Here is a 21,210-nt window from a genome sequence, read left to right on the forward strand (position 1 = left end):
GTGCTTGATAAGAATTTGTTGAATGAATTCCACCACCTTAAACCTTATACTCCAAAATAAACAATTCTGGGTAGCCTACTGGAAATCACAGTGTTTGTTGAGAATCAGTGGTATGCACATACTGTCTTAGACATTAAATTCTTTCTTTCTCACAGAGAACAGATACCTTTGAATGACACATACCCCTTAGCCCAAATGTGTGAGATAGTCTCTAGTTCCCCTGCTAGATCTACTAGCCACTCTCTCTACCCTGCTCAGGGCACTAAGAGTTAGATAGATCCTTTGTAGATTTGGCAATGAAAGGCCTAGCAGGTGACAGGAGTGTGGGAGGACAGAGAGGTTTGAGTATGAATTCCCCAGCTCCCTCTCTGCAAGAGCAGTCAGGCCAAAACAGGAGGAAGACGGCAGGGCACAAACTTTAAAAGAATGACACAGCCATTAAGGATACGATAAAAAAAAAAAAATCCTCCCACAGCCGTTCTCACTTTCTGAGAGGACCCCATAGCCTGGGGCCCCTCTCACCTTCCAGACTGCATTTGGCTATGGAATGTGTACCTCTCTAAATAAATCTACTTCTTACCTATCATTTTTATCTCTCATTAAATTCTTTCCGTGACAAGACATAAAGAACCTGAGCTTCATTAAGTCCTGAGACCAGGTGTATCATCTCAACGGAAAGACAGTGGGTTCAAGTCCCCAGTCTGGGTTTTGGCCAGGTCTGAGTCCTGGCCTGTGGCTTCAAGTCCATCTGAGTTATGCAGTTTTAACACCACCCGCTCTCCTATGCTCAGAGCTGCAAATGTAGCTCTGCCTGGATTTCAAGAACCTTCCTTCCTCTTGGCCTTTTCAACCTGGATATGCTGATAAGAACCTGGCTGCCGCCGACTTCAGAAGGCTTCCCCAACCCTTGGAAATTCTTCTTAATCTTGCCCAAACCTCTGTAAACAGTGCCTCCTTTTAAACTGTCCTCAGTTACTCCACTGAAGAGATCACTTGTTTCCATCTAGAACCCTGATTCACAGAGAAATGTATTAAAATTGTATTCCTTTCCTAGGGGTGCTATAACAAAGTACCGTAAGGTGAATGACTTATGACAACAGAAACTTGTTTTACAGTTCTGGAGTCTCGAAATTCAAAAATCAAGGTATTGAGGGAGTCATGCTCCCAAGCCTCTAGGGGAGAATCTTGACCCACTTCATCCAGCTTCTACTAGCCCCAGATGTTCCTTGGTTTGTAGAAGCATCACTCTGACCTCTGCCTCCATCCTCACAAGGCCACCTTCTTTCTGTGTCTATGTGTATGCGTCTTCATGCGGTCTTCCCCCTGGGTGTGTGTCCAAATTCCCCTCTTCCTAGAACAGCGGATTTGATGACCTGTGCAAGGACCTGATTCCCAAAGAGAATCACAGTCAAATGCACAAAGTGTTAGGATTTCAACACATCTTTTTGGAGGACACAATTCAACCCACAACAATATATAATGTATTAGCGGTATCTTCCATACCCAGAATTGTTGGAGGGCAGGAAGAAACCCTCATCAATCTGCTCCACAGGACCTAGCCCAGGGCTGTACCCACAGAAGGTGCAATCGCTGTGTGCTTGCACAGACCCAACAAAACAGTAAACTGGTAAATGAACAGCATGTAAGAGCTATTTAAAAAGAGAATTGTGGTTTTATTATAGCTAAAAACATCATGTTAATAGAGCCTGAGAGTTGTGTAACTACTTCCTCTGCATCAGAGCATTCTAAGGAGGGGTGCTGAGCTTACAGTTTGCCTGCACATCTAGCTTTGCTGCTGTTGTTCAGTCGCTCAGTTGTGTCCGACTCTTTGAGACCCCATGGACTGCAGCACGCCAGGCTTCCCTGTCCTTCACCATCTCCTGGAGCTTGCTCAAACTCATGTCCATTGAGTCGGTGATGCCATCCAACCATCTCATCCTCTGTCGGCTCTTTGCATCAGGTGGTCAAAGTACTGGCACTTCAGCACCAGTCCTTCCAATGAAGATTCAGGACTGATTTCCTTTAGGATTGACTGGTTTGATCTCCTTGCAGTCCAAGGGATTCTCAAGAGCCTTCTCCACACCACAGTTCAAAAGCATCAATTCTTTGGCGCTCAGCCTTCTTTATAGTCCAATTCTCACATTCAAACATGACTAGTGGAAAAACCATAGCTTTGACTAGATGGACTTTGTTGGCAAAGTGATATCTCTGCTTTTTAAAATGATGTCCAGGTTGGTCATAGTTTTTCTTCCAAGAAGCAAGTATCTTTTAATTTCAAGGCTGCAGTTACCATCTGCAGTGATTTTAGAGCCCCCCAAAATAAAGTCTGTCAATGTTTCCATTGTTTCCCCATCTATTTGCCATGAAGTGATGGGACTGGATGCCATGATGTTAGTTTTCTGAATGTTGAGTTTTAAGCCATCTTTTTCACTCTCCTCTTTCACCTTCAACAAGAGGGCTCTTTAGTTCTGCTTCGCTTTCTGCCATAAGGGTGGTGTCATCTGCATATCTGAGGTTATTGATACTTCTTCTGGCAATCTTGACTCCAGCTTGTGCTTCATCCAGCCCAGCATTTCGCATGATGTACTCTGCATATAAGTTAAATAAGCAGGGTGACAATATACAGCCTTGATGTACTCCTTTCCCAATTTTGAACCAGTCCATTGTTCCATGTCCGGTTCTAACTGTTGCTTCTTGACCTGCATACAGGTTTTGCAGGAGGCAGGTAAGTTGGTCTGAAAGGTCAGTTTTCATTCCAATCCCAAAGAAAGGCAGTGCCAAAGAATGCTTGAACTACCACACAATTGCATTCATTTCATATGCCAGCAAAGTAATGCTCAAAATTCCCCAAGCCAGGCTTCAACAGTATGTGAACCAAGAACTCCCAGATGTTCAAGCTAGATTTAGAAAAGGCAGAGGAATCAGAGATCAAACTGCCAACATCCGCTGGATCATAGAAAAAGCAAGAGAATTAAAAAAAAAAAAATCTGCTTCTTGACTACGCTAAAGCCTTTGTATGGATTACAACATCTAGTTTTAGACACACCTAATTCTAACATCTCCACGAAGATCTGTCTAGAGAAGTAACCCTCTTTAATACAACCAGGGAACATCTACTGAACAACTCACGCTTTTGGGTTGGACCCTAAGATAAATTCTGACAAAACAGATATGAATGAGCCATGGTCACTGTCTTCAAGGAGCTTACATTCCAGTGAAGCCAGAAAACCTCACACACCAGGGCTGAGGCTGTCGTGCTCACTGCACGTTTCTCTGCTTTCTTCTTGCACCCAAGCAGACTTATACCTTTTTTGGTGACTTAAGGCCATTACTCCAAATGTCACCTACCACAATGAGAGGCACTAAGCATTTTACCTGTATCCCTGCTATTCAACATGCTCTCTCAAGCACTGAAGATTTGTTCTGGGTTCCCTCCTCCCCGCCCAGCCCCAGTGCTGAGCTAATATTGGAAGGCGTGGCTCTATCAGCTTCTTTTTTCCCTTGACCCTTCTTTCCGCCTCCCAGTTCCCTTCTAACCCATTAAATCTAACCTCTTGTCTACTACAAAGCCACGTTAGAAATGTGTAAATTAGAGTAAATAGGATTGGAGCAAGCACCTGGATATTCTTAGTAAGTGAAATGAAAGCAGTTCAGGATAGAGACAATGGAGCCTCTATTTGTGACTTCTCAACAGGCTTCTGCCCTTGGTTCAGCTTCTCATCATTGATGTAGTCCTGCCCCCTACACCTCTCCACTAGGGTGGTTTTCTACAAGGGGCAGTAATCACAACTAATTCTATCTAATTACACGGTTTTATTATTGTCTGATTCCTGCAGTGGAATTTCAGCTCCTTGAGGCTATAAACGGGGTAGATGGATCTAATGGCACATCTTTAGCATCATGTACAATATTTGGTACACACTACACACTGTTAATAAGCATGCTCACCATCCAACATTTATGACTTCTTGCTACTCCAGGCTTCCCTGGTGGCTCAGTGGCAAAGAACCCACCGGCCAAGCAGGAAACATGGGTTAGATCTCTAGCACAGGAAGATCCCCTGGAGAAGGAAATGGCAACCCACTCCAGGATTCTTGCCGGGAAAACTCCATGGGAAAAAGAAGACTGGCAGGGTCTCAAAAGAGTCGAACACGACTTAGCGACTAAACAACAAGTACAGTTGCTCCAGGCACCATACACTTTATCTCAAATAATCTTATGGCTGGCCTAGAAGGAAGGGCATTATGTCAGAAGGTATCTTGCATAGTGCACAGAAACAACTTTCAGGTAAATAAGAGATTTGAGTGCAGTAAGAAAAGAAAGAAACCCTACTTTCCCCTATATAAACCTCATTCTTTACAAAACAGACAGACATTCTTTACTTATTCAAGTAAAGATTCCCTTTACTTATTCAAGGGAATCTGATAAATATCTGCTTTCCTGTTTAATCCAAATCAGTAAATTTAAGTCGCAGGTGGACCCTCTCCTGTCTGGGCTTCCTTGGTGGCTCAGACAGTAAAGAAACCACCTGCAAAGTGGGAGACATGGGTTCAGCCCCTGGGTTGCAAAGATCCCCTGGAGGAGGGCATGGCAACCCACTCCAGTATTCTTGCCTGGAGAATCCCATGGACAGAGATGCCTGATGGGCTACAGTCTATGGGGTCACAAAGAGTGAGACACGACTGAGCGACTAATCACACACAGAAAATTTAAGTTACTCCAAGATTTTAATTTTGGGGGTCTTTATTTTTTTATGAATTTTTATACTTTCTTCTGGACAAATTAGGAAAACTATCAGCAGTAATAAGGTCTATGCAAACTCATGAAATATTAACAATGTTTAGGCTATTTTTGCTTCACATAAATGTTCTTTTCTCTCTTCTATAAAATTCAGGGCTATAGAGTTAACAGTATGCAGAAAATTTACTACATTTAGACTTTAATTCCAAATTATTTTTTACATCTGAAAAAAATCCAAAAAATTTGAACTCAAATCCAAAAATTCCAGCTTCATAGTAGCAAATTAGACAGAATTTCAGAATGGTGCTTATTGCAATTTTATGTGAAACGTATAATTTACTGTAATAACAAAATGATAACATTAATGGGACTCACTAGGTATAATTAACCAAGATGCTAATACTTCATCTGACACCAGGTGGCAGACATTTTAACATTAAAATTAGCTATTTTCATAGGTACTTCTCTAAATCCTTTGATTCAGAGATTGCATACCTTTGAGGACCACATTACTTATTATAGGAATTCCCAAAGTGTCCCCGTATTAAAGAGTGGTCCTAAGACCGCTTAGCAGTTGTGGTCACAAAGCCTTTGGCCGCGAACATGTATATTGAACCTAATGTGTGAGGGCCATTCTGCTAGGCAGTGGGTTTGGGCATCACAGGCTTTCAAGTCTAAGGGTGAGGGTTAATATTAATCAGATGTTCATTCAAAGAATTAAAGAACTGAACATTTTATTTGTGCTACAAAGGAGAACCTCTGTAAGTTTTCTTTACACACCTCACAGATGAAATATGCCAGAAGCCTTACCATAGGAGAATATCCCAAGTATCTCCAAATGCAAAGCACCCTGCTAGATGCTGAAAGGCAGCGGCTCTTAACATGCCAGCAGGAGGGTGTCTTGTATTCTTACTGAGCACTCGTTGGGGAAAAGACCCAAATTATAATGAAGCCAGTGTACCGTTAATGAAATGCGTGCTTTATTTGTCTCAAGAGCATCTAAATACATTTGAAAATGAGCCCCACACATATAAGTATATACTCGGGACACACGGAAACGGAGCGTCTGAAATGTCTCCTTGTTCTCAGAGGTCTGAGGCCCGCAGCCTAGGAATGACTACAGTCTGTGACAGACAGATGGCCGCCAGGAAGACACTGGACCGTCCCGGCCCTCAAGGAACCTGCTTCCCAGTGGAGATTTAACAAACCTCAAAAGGAAGGCTTCAGATAAGGTGGAAAGTGAAACACAAACCCAGGCCCAGCAGGGCGTGGCCAAGGATAAGAGGCTTCAGAGAAGCTCTGACAGAACGATTCGGCCATTCTCGTGTGAAGGTTACAGATGTCCTTGTGCGTGCCATAACCAAGGGCTGATACGCAGGAAGATACAAGAGACGGGACTCAGAAATAGCCTGTGGTTGCCCCGTTTTCTCTGTTTGGCAGATTTTGCCCACCAATATTCCTTGACAACAGCCAAAGATGTGTGCTCCGACCCAAACTGGCCACTAGTCCAATGCTTCACCCCAAGTCAGGCAGCTCTGAGGCTGGGCTAAGCCTTACCCGCTAGGGAAGGCCGTCCTGCTTCTCGTCAACACGTCCACCATCTGCAGGCTGGGACAAAAACCAGTTGATTTGGTAACAGTCAATTCTCAAGCTAAGGGTGAGTCTATTCACCTGTGAGGTTACTTAGCAGTGTGCAGTCTGAAAAGGAAGCTTGAATACAAACCGCTACATAGAAACACTGCCTTGTCAGTGGTAAGATTCTACTACAGCAGAAGAAATGGAGAAAATATTCCCACATCTTTATACTTAGATTTTTTTAAACTAGTATCACTAAATATGGGAAAAAAGCATGGAAAATTACTTAATGCATATTAATCCAACTATCCATCACAGTTAAAGGGTTTTTTGGTGAGGCAGTTGACTCATAAAAGCTTTCTCTGGTTCCTCTTCCCCTCATCAGCTCTACAACTCCTTGACTGTATGAGTCATCATGAAAATTACGAAGATGACAAATAACAACCAACCAAAAGCTCATTTTATCCAAGATTCTATTTCATTTAGTAACTAATTCACAAACACATTAGAAGAAAAATGTTCAAATTCAAGATAATAATGGCAAACAAGGAAAACTGTTTATTAAAGTCAATGCGTCCCTGACTAGTAAGAGTACTTGAAGCTTATCCTTTAGAAAAATTCAGAGACACACATGAAAAGACAAGACAAAAAGGGCCAGCAGATGCCCCTCTTTTCTCTACTCCATGACCTTGGCAAGCTGTCTCCACGGAGATTGTTTTCTCATCTGTACAAGGAGTTCAGATAACTGGATGAGTGAGCTCCATGGTTTTCTAACACTCTGTGATTTTAAATTTGGAAAAGAAAGGCTAGATATTTCATTTTGATTAACATTTCCCCAAAAGTTGCACATCAGAATCTATATACCTAGTCAGAGATTTCTAGAAATTAACACTGTTACAGAGTTTCTAGCCAATTAACAGTTAAGATTTGGTGCCCAACATACAATAAACAATCTTTGGACATGTGGTAGGCAGACTTCTAGGATGGTTCAAAGATTCCTGCCTCCTGTAATACATGCTTTGGACAGTTCCCTTCCCTCAGAATGGGCAAGACTGAGAAATATGAGGGGTGATCACTTCTGTGATTAGGACACATTGGAAGGTGAAGGATTCTGTAGATTTAATCAAGATCCCTCACCAGTTAACTTGGCTGTTTTTCAGTTGCTCAGTCACGTCTGACACTTTACAGCTCCATGGACTGCAGCACGTCAGGCTCTTCTGTCCTCCACCATCTCCTGTAATTTGCTGAAATTCATGACCATCGTGTCAGTGATGCTATCTAAGCATCTCATCCTCTGCTGCCCCCTTCTCTTTTTGCCTTCAATCTTTCCCTGCATCGGGGTTTTTTCCAATGAGTCAGCTTGTCTTTGCATCAGGTGGCCAAAGTACTGGAGCATCAGCTTCAGTCCTTCCAATGAATATTCAGGGTTGATCTCCTTTAGGACTGACTGGTTTGCTCTTCCTGCTGTCCAAGGACTCTCAAGAGTCTTCTCCAGCACCCCAATTTGAAAGCATCAATTCTTCAGTGCTCAGCCTTCTTTATGGTCCAACTCTCATATTTGTATGTGACTACTGGAAAAGCCATGGCTCTGACAATATGGACCTTTGTCGGCACAGTGATGTCTCTGCTTTCTAATACACTGTCTAGGTTTGTCATAGCTTTCCTTCTAAGGAGAAAGAGTCTTTTAATTTCGTGGCTACAGTCACTATCCACAGTGATTTTGGAGCCCAAGGAAAGAATATCTGTCACTGCTTCCACTTCCCCCCCTTCTATGTGCCAGGAAGTGATAGGACTAGATGACATGATCTTAGTTTTTTTTCATGTTGAGTTTCAAGACAGCTTTTTCACTCTTTGAAAGGGAGATTATCCTAAATGGGTCTCACCTAATCAAGCAAGCCCTTAAACGAGACAAGCAGCGCAGACCGGCCTTGAAAGAGCCAGCTGCCATGTGCAAAAGGTGGGGACCACACGGCAAGGACCTCAGTCCAGTCTCCAGAGCGGAGAGTGGTCCTGGCCGAGAGCTGCCAAGAAAACAAAGGTGCTGGTCATACAACTACAGGGGAATGAACTCTGCCAGCAATCAGTGAGCTGGTAAAAGGACCCTGAGCCTCAGGCAAGACTGCAGCCCTGGCTGACACCTTGGCCTCAGCCTACAGCCTACAGGCTCTCAGCAGAAGACCCAGCTAACCCTTACTCATAACCCAGACCCACAGGACCTACAGGTGCTTATGAGCATGTTAGTCAGCGATAGAAAACTAACATAGGACACTCACAGGGACTTTAGGGAGGGCTTCCCTGATAGCTCAGTTGGTAAAGAATCCGCCTGCAACGCAGGAGACCCCGGTTCGATTCCTGGGTCAGGAAGATCCGCAGGAGAAGGGAGAGGCTACCCACTCCAGGGTTCTTGGGCTTCCCTTGTGGCTCAGCTGGTAAAGAATCCACCTGCAATGCGGGAGACCTGGGTTGGACCCCTGGGTTGGGAAGATCCTCTAGAGAAGGGAAAGGCTACCCACTCCAGTATTCTGGCCTGGAGACTTCCATGGACTACAGTCCACGGGGTTGCAAAGAGTCAGACACGATTGAGCGACTTTCACTAGACTTTGGGGAACAAAACCAGGGGGTATTTCTCCATTTTACCACCAAGTAGACCTTTTCAGGGTTTTCCAGTCCACATTTTCCTGGAAAGCACTGTCTGCTTACTCACGACTTTTTTCTTCTGAATCCATTTTGGATTCATTGAGTCTTGTATAACCTTGGCCTGAAAGACCAGTAGCCATTCCACTGTGGGCATGAGATAAAAGGAGAAGGTCCACATGTGGTCCACAAAGGGATACAGCAGAGCCAGTGAGTGTCCAATAAAGTATGACCATTCAGTTCAAAGATATGTGACACTGTAGAGGGGAAGGATTGGTACAGTTTCAAAAACTGTAGAAATTATAGTCCTAAAGTTAGATCCCTTCTCCATTTTGTGCAATCTAGTAGACAGTATTTACAGTCTCATAGCTTGATAGCTGCATATGGGCACAGAATAAAACTTTAAATTGTGCAGCTTTGGGATAAGGACCAAAAAGGCAGCAAGAAGTATCCAAAATTCACTATTTCTTAAACTCACACTTTTTCTCAAGTCTATTCCAGCTTCTAGTCTTTTTTTCTCGACTAGGAGAAATCTCAGGTTCCTGTTCCTGAAGTGGGATGGGAGAACCACCTGTGTCAGATTCACTCAAGATACCTGCCAACATGGAGACTCCTGGGCCCCAAAGAGCCAAGAACTGGAATCTCTGTGGGGAAGGACCCAGGGAACATATACTTCAACATGCTGAGTCTTACACAGTCATTCTGCAAGCCAGCAATCTAACTTGGCTAATTCCATCCATTTATAGATGAGGAACACAAGCCTAAGCAACTTGTTTACAGAGACATGGTGAGCAAGGAGGAGAGTGAAAATTAAAATCAGGAATGTAAAATCTACTAACACAGACTAAGAAGCTGGAAATGAATCAGTGTTCCTGTGTTTTCCTCATTAATATTCTCCCCAATTAGTAGAGATAATTAAGCATTGAAGATAAAATGACTCTAATGACAGAAACATGTAAACACATTAGGGGAAAAATTCCATTTCACCAAGATCTGTGATTAGTTGGCATGGTGTATGGCTGGTGCAAAATTTGACAGTACACTGAGTTATCATTGGAATGGTTTGGGACAAAGGTTCCTCATTGAACCTTATCTTCCAACCACCCATTAGCTCCAAACAATGAGCGTCCATTCTGGTTTTAGGCGTGGCGTCTGCTCCCTGCAGACAACGAGGCTATCACAATGATGTGTGCAGGCTGTCCCTACCCTCTCCAGGGGCGGTCCCCATAGTACTTCCATTACAGCAGTCACGTTTGGGCTTGGGACCACCCTTCCTTAGGTGCAGAGCATGCAGAAAAGTAGAGTCTGCCTTAACATAATCCCAAGCTCGCTCAATCACCAACTAATCACAAGCTATTGCTGTGGATTTATATGTATTCCTTCATTAGGATAGCACTTCAACATTACATTAAAATCCTACCCCCCAGTTCCTTAGAATGTGACTAGATATAGAGATGGAGTCTTCAAAGAAGTAATGAAGGTTATATGAGGGTGTTAGGGTGAGCCCTAACCCAACAGGACTGGTGTCCTTATAAGAAGAAGGATACCAGGGGTGCATGCACAGGGGAAAGACTATATGAGAAGGAAGCAAGAAGGTGGCTATTTACAGTGAAGGAGACAGCCCTCAGAGGAGTCCAACTCTCCCGCCACCTTGACCTTGGGCTCTCAGCCCGCAGAACTGTCAGAAAATTCACTTCTGTTGTTTAAGCCAAAAAAAGAATAAAACACACATTTCTGCAAATCTTACATATCAGGAACTAATAAACATTTTGCAAATACTCTCTTCCTATTCTAGGAGATAGGTAAATATTCTTTGTCTCAGTAATAAACAGAGCAGCTAGAGCTGACTTAGTACCATGTCACTAAGTCAGAGTCCAAATCCAGAGTCCTGTACACTGTTGATGTTTGATCCCTGAATCATGAGGTCTCTTGTGAGAAAAGGAAAAAAAGGCATTCTTATTTTGCAACACCACTGGTGAATTCACTGGTTAATGAAATGATCCAAAGAAAGCCCTGGCTCGACAAGCATCTGGTTAATATGCTGGGGGTGGACTAGTCCACAGATTCATAACTTGGTCTTGATCCTTGGAGGCAAAAGAAGGCAGCAGTGCAGAACGACCAGTGCAAGGGATCACTGGGTGAGGCTGGAAAATTGATGGCTCGTCAGTCTCCATAAATCACACACCCAGGAGGTCTTTCCCAGCTGTGCTAGGACAGTGATCAAGCATGAAACCCGCAGGGAGGCCGACCACGTGGGAAGCCTGCCCATCTCAAGATGGTCAGAGTTGGACCATAAAGAAGGCTGAGAACCAAAGAATTGATGCTTTTGAACTGCGGTGTTGGAGAAGACTCTTGAGAGTCCCTTGGACTGCAAGGAGATCCAACCAGTCCATCCTAAAGGAGATCAGTCCTGGGTGTACATTGGAAAGACTGATGCTGAATCCCCAGGACTCTGATGAAAAGACCCTGATGCTGGGAAAGACTGAAGCAGGAAGAGAAGGGGACCACAGAGGATGAGATGGTTGGATGGCATCACTGACTCAATGGACATGAGTTTAAGCAAGCTCTAGGAGATGGTGAAGGACAGGAATGCCTGGCGTGCTGCAGTCCATGGGGTTGCAAACAGTCAGACTGAACTGAGCGACCAACAACAACAAAAATAAAAGTTCGGGGAATTCCCTGGTGGTACAGTGGTTAGTGCCTGGCGCTTTCACTGCCAAGGGCCTAGGTTCGATCCCTGGTTGGGGAACTAAGATCCCATATGTTGAGTGGTGTGGCCAAAAAAAAAAATTTTTTAAAGTAAAAGTTCAAGTCACTGAACCCAGAATCAGGTATCTTTGGGTGAGTTCAAAGCTGTCTTTTCCTTTCAGGGATCTTAGAGGCCTACTTTAAGATGAGAGAATGGAGGGCAAAATAGATTAGGTAAAATTAAGCATGGAATTAAGGGTTTTGGAAGAGGGTATACGGTCACTGGTCAAATGAACTGCTCCACCAAGGAAGTCGAGGGCTGAGCAACAGGTGGGGGTCAAGGAGGTAGTGTTCCCTGACATCCCTACTCAAGGGCATCTCGCTCTGGTTTAACACTGCAGGCTAGACGTCCATGTGGGTCACTGCAGAGTGAGTGATGGGTTCCACACTGTCCAGTCTCCTGGAGCCTGAAGAGGTGAAATGACAGCTAACAAGTAGCAAAGAGGCAGAGAAAATCTGCCCAGAGGAGGTTGGGAATTGAGTGTTGCTGCTTCTTCCTTTTTTTTTTTTTTTTTGGTAGAAAGAATAGTTTCTAGTAGACATGTTAACATGCTGCTGTATTCATATTATACGGAATACAAGAAATTAATAATAAAATACATTTTAATAGATTTTTAAAAAGACACTGCCATGGCGATGAATGCCACATTTAACATCCTTGCTGAGACTCACAGACGAGGAAACAGACTCGGGGACCCACCGTTTGTCACAGCTTTGTTTACAACAGCAAACCTTCCTGGCAGTGGGATCTGTCAAAAATTCTTTATCTGAATAACTCCTCTAGAAAAATACTTGCGCATATTCATGAGATGTGTAAGAGTATTCATAGAAGACTAGCTTGTTATGAGGAAAACAAGAACAAACCTAAGGCCTGGCAACAAGGAGCAATAAAATAAACGTAATGGACCTAAATCTGAGATTATGATGCAGCAGCGTGAGGAGGTCTTTGTACTGAACGTGGAGCCTTGGACTGGACTTCCTGTATTCTAATCCCAGCTCCACAGATGCCTCTTACAAGGTGTATGGCTGTGAATGGGGCTGTAACAAGCAGTGGTCCATGAATAGCTGTTTCCCTGTTTAGGAGACCGGCTACATGACCTTAGGAAAATTCTGTAACGTCTCTAGGACTCAATTTCCTCATATTGTAAAGTGCAAATAATAACAGTGGTCTACTTATAGGGCTCATGGGAGGTTTACAAGTAAAGTGCTTATAACACTGCCTGACATAGAGTAAGGGTCATTTAAGTGTTAGATTTTAGTAGCACTATTCCCTGATACATATTGTGTGTTCAAGGGGAATGCGGGGGAGAAAAACACTTATAGATTATCCCATTTATACAAAATGAAACCAATAAGCCCCTACACAGCTCTCCTCTTCCCCCTTCTCTCCTCCCATCCCAAAACACACACAGACAGACAGAAGAGAGATGGGGGAATAGGAATGGGTATGAGAAGAAATTCTGACAAGTCTAGCCGTCAGAACTGTCTGAATCTTTTGGAACCTGAATCATCTACACTGGCTTTCTCCAAGTTTTTACCTCCTACTCACTCCTAATGCTACATCAAACTGCATTCCGCTCATATCACATCTCCAAAATTACTCTCCTCTAGTCGTTAATAACCTCTTACTGGTAAAATGAAAATGTATTTTTTCAATTCTCATTTTATTCCACTTCTTTATGCCTTTCAACACTCTTTTAAGAGTGGGTTCCAGGAAGCCACACCTTGCTGTCTGCCACCCCTGGCTCTTCTGCTCCGCTCCCAGGTCCCCCGTCTCCCCGGCGTTCTCCTGCCCTCCACGGCGGCCTTGGGCGCTTTCTCTAACTCTTGAGTCAACTTGTAGGCAACCTCCTCAGGCCCAGGGCTCCTGTTACGGTTTCTGGGGACATCCCTCTCACACTCAGCCCCCACTGCAGATCCTTCCTGAGCGCCTGCGGACAAACACTGCGCACTGGGCATCGCCGTTTGGATACTCTGAACGCGTTCCCGTGTTGAGGCCCAATCCTCCGGCTTCCACCCTTCCCTACCTCGTCCCTCCAGTTACGGAAGCCACATACTCAGGGCCCCTGCCGACAAACCCCTCTTCTTCACAGGGGATTCCTCTATCCCCCTTTCATCCATCTCCCCCCCTCCCTCCAATCTCAGTCGCTACCTTCTTCAGGCCAAAACAATCTCTCACCTGGGACTCTGTGACTGCCTCCGAACTGGATTCCAGATTTTACCCTTCCTCCCAGAGGTTCCTAACCAGGGTCCAGGGACTCCAGAAATATTACATTTTTATTTTCATTAATCTCAGACTGATATTTAGCATTTCCATGAGTCATGAACATTAGCAACAAACCATGCTAGTATTAATATTAGCAATATTAAATAGTATTGGGAGAATACCAATATTCCAAACACTGCTGTGATTTTGCCAACAGAAGAAATCAGGTATTTTTGTATAACATGACAATTGTTAGATATATTGTTCACTGTCATTATTACTTTGAAACTACAGTAGCTATCAGACTCCCCACTAAATCTGACTATGTAATGCATTAAGAGGTACACACACCATGACATCACATGTGTCTTTAATTTTTAACAATTATATTTCAATACAGTTGGTCTCCTTTTGTAACCCTTTGTGTTTTACGTTATAGGTTTTAAAACATTATTCTTAGAGTTTTCCTTGAGCATCACCAAACAGCCTAAGCTATCAATAGCACAATAAAAGTCAAGAACTCCCGATAGCTAATTTTCACACCGTGGTCAAGTTATTCTCTCAAAACACAAAGCTTTTATCACCTTCACGTTGTCAATGTCACCATCACCTGGTTTCCCCCTCCCTTGCTAATAAAAACTACTCAATAATCTGGCCCCTCCCTACCTCTCTGACCTCACCTGGCATCAACCCCTTGCTGCTGAGGCTGCAGCCACACTAGCTGCCTTTAGGCAATTCAAGATGCCATCCTCCACCTGCCCCAGAGACTTGCTTCTCTGCCCACTCACCCCTATCTACTGCCTCCACCTGTTAACACAGCTAACCCTTTCCCATCTTCAGACCACCCTTAAACACCTCCTCAGTAAGGCCCTCCTGGGACCCCAAGGTCATCCTTTCCCTTGGCTCTACATTCAGGGCTACCAGAGCTTTCTGCACACAGCACTTTTCACAGTGAGTATAATCTACCCTCCTCTGTGAAGATATCAGTTCCACAAGACAGGAACCATGAGTGCCTTGGCTCTACTTTACCGCAAACCATTGCTAGAAAATCAATTAACATTCGTCAAATGAACGAGTGGCAGAAAAAAACCAACCTAAATATCCAATGATGAAAGTAATTAAACAGGTGATGGCATTACACAACCCAAGTTACTAGCCAGTCTTTAAAAATAATGTAGTAGAAGTATATTTGCTGACATGAAAATTTATCAATATATCTAATACTTAATGTAATAATAATTGTAAGGGGCAAGCTACCAAGCAATTGTTCAGCAATTTCATCCTTATTAAGAAGGGAAAAAACAGATACTTAAACGTATGAAAAGACAGTGCCACAGAGCAAAGTCTGAAAGGACAGTCATAAAACACATAATAGTCCTTACCTCTGGGTAGCAGAGCTGGAAAAGATTTTAAATTGTACATTTATGTCTACCTTGTGTCTCCTCATCTAACCCTGTCTTTAATGAACACTTATGCAGTTAATAAATTTTTAAAATTTCAAACTATCTGCTTTATTATTTTTTTTAAATAATGAAACAACCCACAGGTGGTACGTTATGTTTAATTAACTAGGATCCATATCAGCAAGATTTCTCTTAGGAGATGAGCAAAACTCTTCATGAGGGTAATAAAGGACTGCAGAACCCAAATATATACCTGACAGTCAGCACAGGGTCCATGGTGAGGTAACTAATATCAGGACCGGTCTTTTCAGGTTAGGATTGACTTCATTATCTTGTAAAAGCCACTTTAGTTACAGTAAATTTCATGTTCAACATATTGACTACTCTACAAACCACAATAAAAGAAAAGATAAAAATCATGGCAATTTCTGTTACTATTAAAGGCAGATTTCTTACCAGATATATTGAAATTACAGTAATGTTTTTTTCATCCTGCTACAATTTAACCACGTTATATCTCCAAGTATTAGAACAATAAAAAGATAAGATTAATTAATTTGAGATAGAGTGAAACTGGGTAAAATGATGAACATTAATAATTTCTGGAAAGTTGAGCAAAGTAGCATTTATAGATACATGTCAAATTGAGAGATGGGTCATGGGTAATGATGATCTTCAGATCCAGTTGATATTCCATTAACGGCAAAAAGTTACTTTGTCCTGCACTAATGGGTCTGGCTGGAATGAACTTGCTGATTCATATTATCTTGAGTACAGACTTTTTCTACTTGGATAATTTAATAGGCTGTCCCAGAGAAGAAATTAGTGACACATGAAGGAGAAAAAAGAAGTTTTCTAAAAGACTCTAGTTCTGTTTGAAAACCTTCAGGCTCCATGGATCACAATTTCCAAGCCTCACCACTCAGACCATAGGAAAGCTAAGAACTTTATTTTGAGACCACTCTTAAAGCTACTTCATCAATTCAAAATTGCTCATTTCCTTTTTTTTGATTCCCTCACTGCCAGCCCAACAAAATAATAAGGTAAAAAACAGAGTTTCAAAACAATCCAGAAGCAAGCTTTAACCAACAACATACCGTAGGTAATAAAAGATTACTTACAACCTCTCGCTGGGAAAATGAAATCCACTCTCAGCTGATCTGTAACCAGCATCCTTCAGGTTTTTGAGCTACGTTTCTCAGCAGCTTTCTACCCTTCTCATGCCTCCAGATCAGCTCCTCATTAAGTAAGGCACACGGTTTTGTATTAATTAGCTCAAGCAGAATCCATTCTGTAGGGAAGAATGATATCACCTCTCCCATGCACCTGGGCCTGGACATTACACTGCTGAAGCTCCAACATGAAATGGCATCAATGCCTCCCTGTCTGGGTGGGCTGGGAACACAGCGGCTGAGAAAAGTGCATTCACCACCGAGCTGCTTCCAGCTTGAAAGACACAGATGCACGACCTGACTTATTCCTTTAAGAGACAAGATCAAGAACCAGGGCATTTGGACCATGAATCTATTATATTAGTCCAGCACCCATGACTGATACAAAGTAGCCACCCAAACAGCAAAAACTGCTCACACACACATTCCTCTTAGAGCAAAAGAAGCCTTTCAAAGAGAAGATCTTCACTGCAAATCGTCCGGCAAAACATGGAGGAGAAAAAGGGAAGAAGTCACGAAAAATAATAAAGACAAATTTAGGAGACACAATTCTTCCCAGGGTTCTTAAACTTCAGTACTTCACAGGAGCAAAACAGGAATGGTAGAAATTGATTTTTGTGAAAGGCTATTAAAGAGAGTGGTGTTCTCATCAGAAAGTCTCTCCCCTTTTTAACCATAATCAATAATTTAAAGCAAAGCCAAAAATCATGTCAGCCAAAATGACCAAGAAAACTTTTTTTTTGCACAATGTAGGAGTAAAATTAAATTAGTGTCCGTTAAGAAATTACTACTCTTTAAGAGAATTATTAGGTAAAAATATTAACTTTTTCACAGTGTGCCAATATACTAACTTGAAAAGTTCAGTGTTAAACAATAAGTTATCAAGTATATGTATCAGGTGCCAAATAATAAGATACCAAGTATTACTTGGACATTTGATTTACTGTCAAATTTTAAAACGTTGATTTGGAATTTGATCGCAGAAAACAGTCTTCAGAACCTGGCCATGTAATGGTAAAAACTTGTTTCCTTCCTCCGTTCAGCAAATTTCTTACAGTTATAATACAATCAGCAGGAAGCTCTGATGGTTTGATTACAAATTACCCTGAGCCAGTTCTTTATTTTACTGTTCCTTGTTCTCTTTAGGTAATGATTTGTACCCTGAGGGATAAGAAGGTCTATTTAATATTTCACAGGCCTTGTTTTTTTTTTTTTTTTAATCCGACATTCCATTCTAATGACTAATTCTTTGAGATGTCTTTAAAATTAAGATAGTCATCACTTCTCAAAATGAAGGACTGAACATAGTTCTCTGCGTACAATCTGTAACTAGGGAATGAGAATTCTCATGGTGATTCTGGCTGGTGATCACAAAATGGAAAAAGTTGAACTTTGGCAAGTAGATATGTAACACCATGCTTGTGACTTCCCCTGGTTCTAGAATTCTTTATTAAAAATGATTCTGTGAGTCTCCCAAGACGAAATAAAAGCAAGAACAAGCAAATGTGACCTAATTGAACTTATAAGCTTTTGCACAGCAAAGGAAACCATAAACAAAATTAAAAGGTAACCTAATTATTAGAGATATACATATCAAAACTACAATGAGACATCATCTCACACCAGTCAGAATGACTATCAATTCAAAAGTCTACAAATAATAAAGGTTGGAGAGGGTGTGGAGAAAAAGGAACCTACTTACACTGTTGGTGGGAATGTAAATGGGTGCAGCCGCAATGAAAAACAATATGGAGGTTCTTTAAAAACCTAAAAATACAGTTACCCCATGATACAGTAATCCTACTCTTGGGCATGTATCTGGAAAAAATGAAAACTCTATTTCAAAAAGACGCATGTACCCCAATGTTCATAGCAGCATTATTTACAAAAGCCAAGACATGGAAACAACCTACATGTTCATCAACAGAGGAATGGAGGGTGTGTGTGTATGTACCTATCTATATCAACATATATAAGGGAATATCACTCGGCCATTAAAAAGAATGAAACAATGCTGATTGCAGCAACAGGGGTAGCCCTAGAGATTACAAGTAAATCAGACAGAGAAAGACAAATATCATATGATACCACCTACATGTGGAATCTAAAAAATAATTCCAGCACAAATATATTTATAAAACCAACAGACACAGAAAACACACTGATGGTGATCAAACGGGAAGCAGGGGATAAATTAGCAATTTGGGATTAATGTGTAACACCTTAGTTTATCAAAAACAGATAAACAAGGATCTATTGTATAGCATGGGGGAACTATATTCAATATCTTGTAATAACCTATAACCAAAAAGAACCTGAAAAAAGATAAACACACACACACACAAACAAAACAGATCCACTTTGCGGTACACCAGAAACTAACATAACACTGCAAATCAACCATACTTCAATTTAAGGAAAAACAGAAGAAAAAAGAATGATCCTGTGAGCCGTACAGCATTTCTCCAAGAACCTGGTGGATTCATCCTACGCATGTGCTTAATGACCATCTCTCTGGATGGAGATGAATGGATGGAACAGAAAGGAATTAAGAATGGATAAAATCTAAAGTCCCTTCAAATTCCAAGTTCTACGGTCTTTCACTACAGTAAAATGAGACTTGATATTCAGACATTAGCATTCATCACACAAAATGACTCTCTCCAAACTTCAGTTTCCATGTCTGAAAAAAATGGCAACAAATACATCCAGGCATGTCTTGTGGACTCAGTGAGATGCTGGATGTGAACACACTGTTCACACAGTGGGCGAGCAACAAATGGTCAGCATGACTGAGTGAGCGTGCCCCCAGGATGATTCAAAGCCGATTCCGACAAGAATTTCAAAGCCGTGTTACAGCTACACACACAATCCAACAGTTGTAGGACCAGACCGGACCCAAGGGTGATAATCCCATTGCATTTGTGCTGAAAACCCTTATTTCTGTTCCTTCCCCCGTGGGAATTCAGTTCCCCAAGCAGTGACTGAATCTGTGCCCCCTGCAGCAGAAGCACAGAGTCATAACCACTGGACTACTGGGGAAGTCTGAAAGTCCTCCTACTTCCATACCCACTACATTCGAACGCAAATGATTACAGCTTAATTCCTCCCAACAATCCGTTTTTCTGGTTTGTAAATGCCAGACATGGTACACATACAATTAACATTACTGTAAAGAATGCTAAATAAATGAAGTTTTCTTCTCCTGTCCAAAATCTTTTCCTAGGTTTGTCAATGTTTATATAGTGGATAAGAAACAAATGGATTTTTCAGTAATACAGAAAAGAGAGAGGAGGTTGATGATGAAGCCACCTTTTCTACCTCATTTACCGCTGCTCAGGATTAAGAGTCATGTGACCATTACTACCTGCTCGGATTCTCAAAGGTGGTAGCTAACCCATGATGACTTGCCTTTCCCTGTGTTTTCCAGGGCTCTGGGGCAGAAGGAAAGTCATACTCAGCTCAGACAAGATGCTTCCTCTCCTCACCTCTTCACAGAAGCACACCAGAATGCATATGAAAGATGCCTTCAGAGGTGGATTTTTCTCTGCAGAAAGGGTTCATTTCCAGAAAGCAAAACCAAAATCTCTGCATCTAAAATCTATGCTTCTAAAAATTGTGGCTTTCCTTTCATTATCTAGCTTTTACTTTTAAAAAACCCAACAATGTGCAGATGAGCTTAATGGAAATCAATAAAATGAAAGAGGTTTTAATTTCCCTTGAGTTGACTAGAAAGTACAATTTTTCCCCAAAGCCATCCCAAGTGTGTTGGATTTTCAAACTAGCTACATGTTTACTTTCTTTGCTAATATGCCTGTTTGTTTATTTATCCTCTCATTACTCTAGTAAATGATTTAGAGTGACTCACAGAAGTGCATGCATCACAGACATGATGACACCTCCCCCTGAACCCTGGTCTCTGCTGTGCTGAGCAGCAGTGATCACTGTGTAACAAGGCCTCATCTGAAGGGGGACCTGTCTGCTCTCGGGGTGGGGGCTGGGGGTGCTGTCACAGAAGCCACATCCACGGATGAAACAGCATGCCATCGCACTTTCTAATCCAACGGCAACAAAGCTAACAATCACTGGGTATTCAGGAAGAGAAAATCCTGGCCTCAAAGAGATCTTCAGTGGATTGTCTGCTCAAGTAGAAAAGAAGATAATGAAAGAACACATTTAGTTCAGTTCAGTCACTCAGCCATGTCCGACTCTTTGCGACCCCATAGACTGCAGCATGCCAGGCTTCCCTGTCCATCACCAACTCCCAGAGCTTACTCAAAGTCATGTCCATCCAGTAGGTGATACCATCCAACCATCTCATCCTCTGTCGTCCCATCCTCCTCGTGCCTTCAATCTTTCCCAGTATCAGGGTCTTTTCCAATGAGTCAGTTCTTCGCATCAGGCGGCCAAAGGATTAGAGCTTCAGCTGCTGCATCAGTCCTTCCAATGAATATTCAGGACTGACTTCCTTCATGATGAACTGGTTGGATCTACTTGCAGTTCAAGGGACTCTCAACACCACAGTTCAAAAGCATAAATTCTTCGACACTCAGCTTTCTTTATAGTCCAACTCTCACATCCATACATTACTACTGGAAAAACCATAGTTTTGACTAGAGGGACCTTTGTTGGTAAAGTAAGTCTTTGCTTTGTAATATGCTGCATAGGTTGGTAATAGGTTTTCTTCCAAGGAACAAGTGTCTTTTAATTTCATGGCTGCAATCACCATCTG

At 42.2% G+C, this 21,210-nt stretch overlaps 1 protein-coding gene and 1 non-coding gene across 11 annotated transcripts in view; one reads left to right on the plus strand and one right to left on the minus strand.

The window, feature by feature from the left end:
* Nucleotides 1–21,210, minus strand: part of APBB2 (amyloid beta precursor protein binding family B member 2) — a 357,434-nt gene that overhangs the window by 138,555 nt on the left and 197,669 nt on the right. The window lies entirely within an intron of this gene.
* TRNAE-UUC (transfer RNA glutamic acid (anticodon UUC)) lies at nt 11,626–11,698 on the plus strand. The gene has a single exon. It is a non-coding gene; the product is annotated as a tRNA-Glu (tRNA).

This window comes from Muntiacus reevesi, chromosome 16 (assembly GCF_963930625.1).
Source record: "Muntiacus reevesi chromosome 16, mMunRee1.1, whole genome shotgun sequence".
NCBI classification, from domain to species: Eukaryota; Metazoa; Chordata; class Mammalia; order Artiodactyla; family Cervidae; genus Muntiacus; species Muntiacus reevesi.